The sequence below is a fragment of the Saccostrea cucullata genome, unplaced genomic scaffold (genome assembly GCF_032062105.1).
Source record: "Saccostrea cucullata isolate Sc308-1 unplaced genomic scaffold, CSIRO_AGI_Scuc_v1 ctg7969, whole genome shotgun sequence".
In the NCBI taxonomy this organism is placed as follows: Eukaryota; Metazoa; Mollusca; class Bivalvia; order Ostreida; family Ostreidae; genus Saccostrea; species Saccostrea cuccullata.
This window is the reverse complement of record NW_026927563.1, coordinates 15,652-25,194: the sequence shown is the minus strand read 5'-3', so window position 1 is coordinate 25,194 and position 9,543 is coordinate 15,652. Positions and strand designations below refer to the sequence as shown.

At 35.4% G+C, this 9,543-nt stretch overlaps 1 pseudogene; it reads left to right on the top strand.

Moving 5' to 3' along the window:
* Positions 1–6,248: 6,248 nt before the first annotated feature.
* On the top strand, positions 6,249–9,295 carry LOC134274779 (uncharacterized; annotated as a pseudogene).
* Positions 9,296–9,543: the final 248 nt, after the last annotated feature.

The window sequence follows — 9,543 nt, the reverse complement described above, 5'->3', positions numbered from 1 at the left end:
CTTTAATGACCAAACTTGCATGGATAATGCATCTAAGGATGCATTCTACCAAGCCGGTTTCGGATGCTGAGTCTGACCTACATTTTCTGAATGAGTGAAAAGGTTAGTTTTTTATGCAGGTTTCATTTCCAAGTAACTAACTGTATGAGCCCTATGTTGAACAACTTGTATGGATGATACGTCTTAGGATGCATACTAATGGGCTTGCTTTGGATGCTGAATTCGACATACCGGGTACATTTTACAGATAATCGACCGGGTACAATTCTGGGTGCAGGTCTATTACCAAGAAACAATAAGGCTTTTATAAACCAAAGCAAACACAAATGATGCATCAAGGCTTCAGATGCTGGATTTTAGTTACGTTTTCGTGATGAAGTACTAGTTTGAAGTTTTTATATAGGTCTATTCTAAAGTATTAGATCAAAATTGCATGAATTTCACAATTTTGAATGTACACCCTTTGTTGGGTAATTGTGTGACTTTGCCTTACTTCAAGACAACATTCGTTGAGGTGAGCTCTGTAATCTCTGAATACCTATGTTTTTACTTTCAAATTATCATCGGGAAAATGTAATTATTACTTAGTATGTTGAATGTTTGAATCTCTGTGTTTGTCCTTTTTATATCGAAAAAATAATCTGGGCCATTTTTTGCTCACCTGTGTAAACCATAATTGCTATCCGTTTTCGTCCTTCGTCGTGCGTTATTATTATATCTGAACATTTCAGCTTCCTTTCTGCATCCTCTCAACCAATTTCAACCAAATTTTGCATAAAACACCATAGGGTGAAGGTGAACAAAAATTGCTAATTCCATGGTCCGTGCTACTCCCCCGGGTGCCTGAGGGGTAGGACCAAAAGCATTAAGATAAATGCAATCTTTGAAAATCCTTTTTATTAATCATTCATTTTTCCATATTTAACATGTGTGCAGCATCGTTTTTTTTTAAAGATGGGGAGGGTGATCGAAAACTTTCCTTATAATCTTATGGAGGAAAAGGGATTCAACATTTTATATGAAATCAACTGTCATTGTAAAACTGTTTGAAAAAGGGAAAGATGGCTTCTTTCATCTATGCCTGTAAAAAAAGATATAGATTGATGCTAATATATTAATGTTATCATAAACGCTATTTCCTCCATGTAAGGGAATTGAAAAACATCATTTGTCAAATTTCAATGAAAAAAATTGAGAAACTTAACAAGAAGTGTTTGTGAAACACTATGCACCCGGCGGCAACTAACTTCGAAAAAGCTATTTTCAGCATATAGGTCACAGTCGAGGTCACAAGGTCATTGACCATGGTATCATTTGAAAGAACTTGATAAGTGGAGTATGCATACCAAATATAGTCATATCCCTCATAGTTCAGAAGTTATGATGAAGGTTCAAAAAAGCTATTTTTGCCATATAGGTCACAGACAATGAAAAAGGTCATTGCCCTTGGTGTCATTTGAAAAAGCTTCATGCGTGGAGTATGCATCTTAAATATGAAGTTTCTATCTTTCTTAGTTCAAAAGTTATGTAGAAGTTATAGTTTGAAGACAAAAAAAATTATTAGCTTATAGGTCAAAGTCAAAGTCACAAAGCAATTGTGACCTTGGTATAATTGGAAAGAGCCTAATTAGTAGAGTGCACATCTATATATACCAATATATGAAGTGTTTATTTTCATGGTTCAACAGTTATGGCGAACGTTAACGTTTGCAGAAAAAAGCTGTTTTCTCGCATTGTTGAAGCAGTCGATCGAGTTTGAAGAGGGATTTTTAATATTTGCAAGGGTAATAAGCCCTTCTGGTTGCACTGGTCGTAAGTTTTAACCTCCAAAGACTGGGAACAGAAAGGATATGGTGCAGAGAAATTTTTTTTTAGGGAGTTTCAGACGAAAATACAATGGAATAACCGACTTCGAAAATCCAAGATGGCGGTCCCGATGGATACCTTGCTTGTTTATTATTAGCTGCAATAATGAAGCCCTCTCCGATTTTTTTATCTGATATTTTCTGGAGAGGGCTACAATTCCACAGCATCTCCGTAATGGTGCTAAAATATTTTTTAAATACGAGCGACTGCAGGCCGAATAAATTGTTTTTACATTAAACTTACTTCTTTTTAGACGAGATTTTTATTCACTGTCGACATCATAGCTCGTTAAACGCGAAAACCATGTAAAATAAATCTGTGTGATTTCTTCTCTCTTATTTCGCAGCCATGACAGTTCACGCGTGACGTAGTGAGACTTGCGCTTGAAATTTTGAATAACTCAATAAAGCAAATGTCGAGGTAAATAAATAATTGTGATGAATAGTAACACTAAACATCGATGAATAAAATCATTCCATGTTTCATTTTTTTGTAAACAGTGATATTTAGGCTTAAAATAAGGTAATTCTAAAGAAATCTGCTCCCTGTAGATCCTTAATTTCATTGGCTGTCTCAAAATAAAATCTGTCAAGGTCAGTAAACATGGCGGATAAATTTAAGTTGTGATGTTGACATACACGAAAAATACTGATATATTGATTGTTCTGTATATTTAATGTTCGATTTATGTCTGGGATAACTACATTTTGGAAGTTCAGGTAAGGCATATAAATAAAACAGCCGTTTACAGACAATTTGAGACGAAATCCTTGCGGGAGCGATTCACTCCCGCTCTGCGCCATTAGAAAGATCCTAAGGAGTTGTAGCCCTCTCCCCCCCCCCCCCCCCAAAAAAAAAAAAATCAGAGAGGGCTACATTATTGCAGCTAGTTTATTATTAGGTAGGGGTATATTTTTTTATTAAAAGAAAAAAAGAAAGGTTAGATGCCTTTGGATTCAACCTGAATATAATAAAGCCAATTTTGATCTAGATATTACGTTTGGAGACGAAATTGAATTCTATTTTGTAAATAAAGTAGTTAATTTTTGTTTAAAATTAAGCTTTAGTGTATCGATTCTAATTATTATAGTCCTGTTAAAAATGTTTTCGAAATTGCAGTTCTTTGTTTCTGGCCCAAATTCAATGGTTTACATATGGGAATTTAAGAACACGAAACAAAACTATATTTTACTAAATATAAGCAATTTTTAAAGAAATTATATTACATTATTCCATGTGAACTAATTTCATTTTTTTTCAATAAAATATCAAATATTCCTATGCCTCTTAAATCAAGATGTGTTTGTGAAACACTATGTGTCCGGTGGCATCAAAGTTCCTAAAAATTATTTTTAGCATCTACGTCACAGTCAAAGTTTCAAGGTCATTGACCTTGCTATCATTTGAAAGAGCTTGATAAGTGGAGTAAACATACTTAATATGAACTCCTTATCTTACACGGCTCAATAGTTATGGCAAAAGTTCGAAAAAGCTATTTTTAAGATGTAAGTTACAGTCAAGGTCATAAGGGCATTGACCTTGGTGTCAATGGAAAGAACATAAGAAGTGAAATACGCATACCTAATATGAAGTCTCTATCTCTTATTTTTCAAAAGTTATGTCGAAGGTTAAAGTTGACAACAGACAGACAGATAAACAGACAGGACAAAATAATATACGCCTCGGATCTATCGATCCTGGCATATTATAACAAGAGGCCCATGGGCCACATCGCTCACCTGAGAAGCTTTGACAATTCTGTACTTTACTAGATTTACCCCTTGTAATACATATTGTGACCCCACCCTACCCCACTGATCATAATTTAGACAATTTGAAATCTACACTACCCCAGGATGCTTCCATATAAGTTTCAGCTTTTCTGGCCCATTTGTTATTAAGAAGAAGATTTTCAAAGCTTTTTCCTATATATTTCTATGTAAAACTTTAATTCCCCATTGTATCCCCGCCCAAGCCCGGGGGTCATGATTTGAACAATTTAGAATCTACACTACCCCAGGATGCTTCCATATAAGTTTCAGCTTTTCTGGCACAGTGGTTCTTGAGAAGAAGATTTTGAAAGATGTTTCCTATATATTTCTATGTAAAACTTTGATTCCCCATTGTGACCCCGCCCAACCCCCGGGGGTCATGATTTGTCTAATTTAAAATCTACACTACCCCAGGATGCTTCCACATAAGTTTCAGCTTTTCTGGCACAGTTGTTCTTGAGAAGAAGATTTTCAAAGATTTTTCCTATATATTTCTATGTAAGACTTTGATTCCACATTGTGGCCCCGCCCAATCCCCAGGGGTCATGATTTGAACAATTTAGAATCTACACTACCCCAGGATGTTTCCACATAAGTTTCAGCTTTTCAGGCACAGTGGTTCTAGAGAAGAAGATTTTCAAAGATTTTTCCTATATATTTCTATGTAAAACTTTGATTCCCCACTGTGGCCCCGCCCAATCCCCGGGGGTTATGATTTGAACAATTTAGAATCTACACTATCCCAGGATGCTTCCACATAAGTTCCAGCTTTACTGGCACAGTGGTTCTTGAGAAGAAGATTTTCAAAGATTTTTCCTATATATTTCTATGTAAAACTTTGATTCCCCATTGTGGCCCCGCCCAAGCCCGGGGGTCATGATTTGAACAATTTAGAATCTACACTACCCCAGGATGCTTCCACATAAGTTTCAGCTTTTCTGGCCTAGTGGTTCTTGAGAAGAAGATTTTTTAATGACCCCACCCTATTTTTGTCTTTTCTTGATTATCTCCCCTTGCGAGGGGATATGTCCCTTCATTTTAATAATTTAAATTTCCCTTCACCCAAGGATGCTTTGTACCAAGTTTGGTCAAAATTGGCCCAGTAGTTCTTGAGAAGAAGTCGAAAAAGTGAAAAGTTTACGGACGGACAGACAGACGGACGGACGGACAGACGACGGACACAATGTGATCAGAAAAGCTCACTTGAGCCTTCGGCTCAGGTGAGCTAAAAACTGACAAAGAAAGTGTTTTTTTTACAATAATTACTTAATTGAGGGCAAATATAAGTCCGGATCGTTGTTTTTGATATTAAAGCTGAACACGACTCGTAAATAGGCATAGCCCGCCATATTTCTACAACTCGTATATATATATATAAGGAGCAGATCGCTAGTCAGTTCAATGTATTTTACTATAGAGAACCGACGAGTGCAGACGTACATCTTACAAAGCGTGCTACTCAATATCGATGAAATTATCAAATTTTATGTTTTTTTTCCAAAACAGGACAAAAGTATCATGGAAAATACAGGTCAATACATTATTTACAAACAGAAAATGCACATAAAACAAGAAATAAACGCAAAATATCTAAGACCACGATAGGAGTACTACATGTCGGCCACGAGTTTCGAGTGTGCAATCGGGTGTAACGAAAGCGAACGGTTTATATACCCGTCTGACAGTGCCTATTTATAGCATTTCTGCTGGCCGCTAGGGGGAGATAAAGAACGATAACCCAAAGTTCTGAATTGTTGATAGTGCTCCTGAATAGACAAACAAAACATCAGGTAGTGAGTTCTACTTGGAATACTTCCCTGGCGTATGACATTGTCCGAACAAGGTAAATATGATTTTTGTAGGTTCATAGAAAGCTATTCTTACTCAGTTTTTATCTGTTACAACTTGAAATGTTAACAAAAATCATTCTAAACGCACGTGTTATGAATTTGTCAACTAGAAAAAAAAAATATTTACAAAGGTATTTCTGCCTAACCTATGCCAACCCATCACTTAAAAAGTGCAAAATATGTTTAGATATTTTTATGCAAAATTACACTTTGAACAGAGGCAGCACTTTTTGCCAACCATTTTTAAGCATATTGAAGTGGTGATGTTTAGACGTTTTATTACCTCCCTGTTGTTTATAGTTTTGTTCTACGTACGTCATATATTTTCATGGTAGGCATGTTCTATGTAGTTTCATTAAGTAAAATTATGACAACATTTGCTTAAGAATGATTCTAATATAGTGAATACGTTGAATTTAAATGCATCCCACTTTTTTCATGTTCTATGTTATGCTACACTTATAAATACAAGGAAACGGGTTATAGATAGGAGTTATCCTTCCTAACTCACAATTTATCTTTCCCTTGGGACACACATCGCTCTGTCTGAGGTAGGCTCTATCTGTCACTTGATTTTATGAAATCTAGTAAGTGTTTAGGCAAATTTTATTTTGAATATACCATTGTATGAAGATAGAATAAAGAAAAATGGCATTTGACCTTAAAATGTTGTATTTTTATTATTAGGAAGAATTGCTACTATTTATGAGAAGTGTTCAGCTTTAATATCGCGAATAAAGTCAATGAGCACCAATGGAAAGAACATTTAGTTATTATATATTTTAATAAACAAAATTGAAAAGGAAAGAGAAATCACCTTTAAACGACGGGGCGATCGGGATATATGGCAAATGGTACAGTCAGGGCTAACGTGAATTATGGCGAATCACGCAAACAGGTCAGATAGGACGAATATACCTGATACCTTATAAAATGAAAGTAGATTTGGTGGTTTTTCCGTATTATTTATATATAGCACCCGATGATATTCATAAAAATGGACCCCTTTAGAATTTCACCGATGTAAGTTTTTAATGTCACATCTTCAATGTCTGTATCGTAAATAATGTGATGTATCGACTATCTTTGTATACAATTAGCATACTCTATTTTGTTCTTACTGTAACTATATTATAAGCCGAGAACATTGAATCATGCGGCTACATAAAAACATATTTGAGATTATCATTGACAGAAATAGAAATTTTTAAAAGCTTAATAGAGTAAAATGTTAATAAGCTTAATTTATAATCATCGAAATTATGTTAGTAAGTATTGCATGATTTACTAAAATGGCATTAATAAAATTATGGTGTATAACATTATATCAAGATGTATCAATTCCCTATTATTCATCATTAGAAAGACAGCCCTACAGCATATGTCTGAGTCAGTGTTCATGGGACTGTGTGATAAACTTGGGACTTCACAACAGGTGGCCATGAGGAGAGATGTGGTGGACATCTGGGATATGGTGGAAAAGCAAGTGAAAACAAGTGATGAGGGCAGAGTGATAGTGAGTGGAAGTTACAGAGAAGGATTCAGACTGAAAGGATCAGATAGGGACTTAATGATGTGGTCAAATAATCAGCGTGTGATCTGGGACTTATCTCAGTCTCAGTATTGCAACACGCACAGTCAAACACTTATCCTATGTGACTGTTCTGATAGTCCACCAGGATACACTTTGTTATATTTACTGTCACCAAGCAGTGATCAAAACATCCAAAGAGCTTGTGTTAGAGTGAATAACATAAATTATATCTCCAGTTCAGAATACAGAAATAATTGGTGTTCGGCAGTTTCACCTGAGTCCATTCCACATGGACCATGTGCCAGGGAAGTTTATGTTAAGGGGGGGCCAGATTATGATTCTGCCCACTGTTTTGTCAGTGACTTTTGGCCTCCACCTGCCTCTTCATGGATAGACAGATGTCAATCATGGCCCCAACCTCGTGTTGTTGATGAAATAGTAAAAAATGGATGTCACTTTGTAGCAATAGGACATACACTAGGACACCATGTACACAATGAATGGAGAATTTCTTTCTCTCTTGCAGAACATAAACTTGTGTGTGCTATGAATCACTGTCAATTCTTAACATATGGCTTGCTGAAATTGTTCTTAACAGAAATAATTAACAATGGAGTAGGTGATGATGATAAATTACTGTGTTCCTATCATATGAAAACAGCAATTTTCTGGGTGATTCAACAAAATACATTACAACACTGGTGTCCACAAACTTTTCTTGAGTGTTTCTGGGTTTGCTTCAAACTAGTGCTTAAGTGGGTGTACAAAGGAGTCTGTCCTAATTTTTTCATTCCACAAAATAACATGTTTCTGGGTAAATTCTATGGTGAAACACAACATCAATTATTTATGAGACTGTATGGGTTGTATGAGAAGGGTTTAGCATTCCTGCTTTACAGTCCCTCCATTAGGTCTTATATGATAAATGTCCTCTGCAACCCCCACCTCTCCATCTGTACAGATGAACATACTCTGATTTCTGAGGATGAGTTTGATTTGGAGCTATTTCAAGAGATACACACATATGACACACTTTCCACACCAAACCTGGAAACCTGTATGAGGTATCTACATATAATAGAACAGATGATAGACTCAGCCTTCCTAACACAGTATCATGTCGTGAAGCTACAGAAAATTACAGCTTCTGTCCTTCAGAGAACTGCTTTAATATTACAAATGGAATCTTACACACGGGAAAACAAACTGAGGTTTAGAAATTACCAAATCTCCTGTTACATGCTGAAATTAGCAGCCAAGTTTGGTTGTATAACTGACATGCTGTACATAGCCATGTATTATTACAAGACACTAAGATACATGGAAGCTTTATCTATTATAGAGATGATCAAGATCAAGGTAGCACAGCCGTATGTGATGCATTTGGGTAATGCAGGTACTGAGATGTACACTGAGGCTGTAGGGGGACAGTCCTGGTCTACAAAGATGAGACAAGCTGTAGCACGAGATTTCAGCTTTAGCAATGAAATATATTATATCAGTGAATTGATACCAGAACAACAGTCTGGTCAACAGAATAATGAGGATATATTATTCATCCCAACATTTGTACTGTTATACATGTTAGAGATCTTGTGCTGCAGACATGTGGACACAATGAGAGTGCAACAGCTCTAGATGATCTACAGACCCTAGTTCACTATGATCAGGGACAGCTTATACCTTTATATCTCAGAGACATATCGTGGCAGATTCTGGGGATCTGTCAACATGCGACAGGGAACATCCAGGCTGCTCTATACTCATACCAACAATCTCTCAGACAAGAACCATTCCATAAAATACAAACAGCTACAGAAATGAGAATAAAGGGAACATGTCACTAAGATTTCTCGGTTAACCCTTACCCTAAGTTAGTGAAAGAAATGACAGACATTCGTAAAATTCCATCTAGTAGAATTTATAATTTGAATATATCTTCTCAACGACATTTCCTGCGTGACCATTTAATTGATTTTAATTCCATTTACCATTTAAAATAAAGAAGTTAAGCAAACCCTTGTATACAAGTAGAAGACGAAACACACTTCTAGAAGTGTTACATTGTCATTTTGTCAATTCAAATCCATTTAAGTAGGAATTCCACACCAACTTTTTTTTCAAGATCTCTGAATCATCCTTTTAAAACAATGTTTCAGTACTGAAAGGTCGACATTAGCACTCAATTATTTTATATAATTTTTTTTTGTATGTTTTCAAAAAAAAAATTAAAAAGAATTATTTACATCCAAATTAGATGCTTTCTTGTAAAATATTTGCTGTACATAAATGCCCCACATTGATATCTAATAAAATACTAGTATGTAAAAAAGCCGTATAGTTTTTAATTTTTTCTTTTAATAAAAAAAATATTTGTGAAAATAAAACACATAATTTGTGAATATTTTTAAACGTGTGGTTAAAATCTTCTTTAAACCAATGACAACTGGGGATAACTTGTTCCTTAATCATATTTATAAAAGAAATTCAAACGAAATAGCCAAAGGATAACTGCACGTAA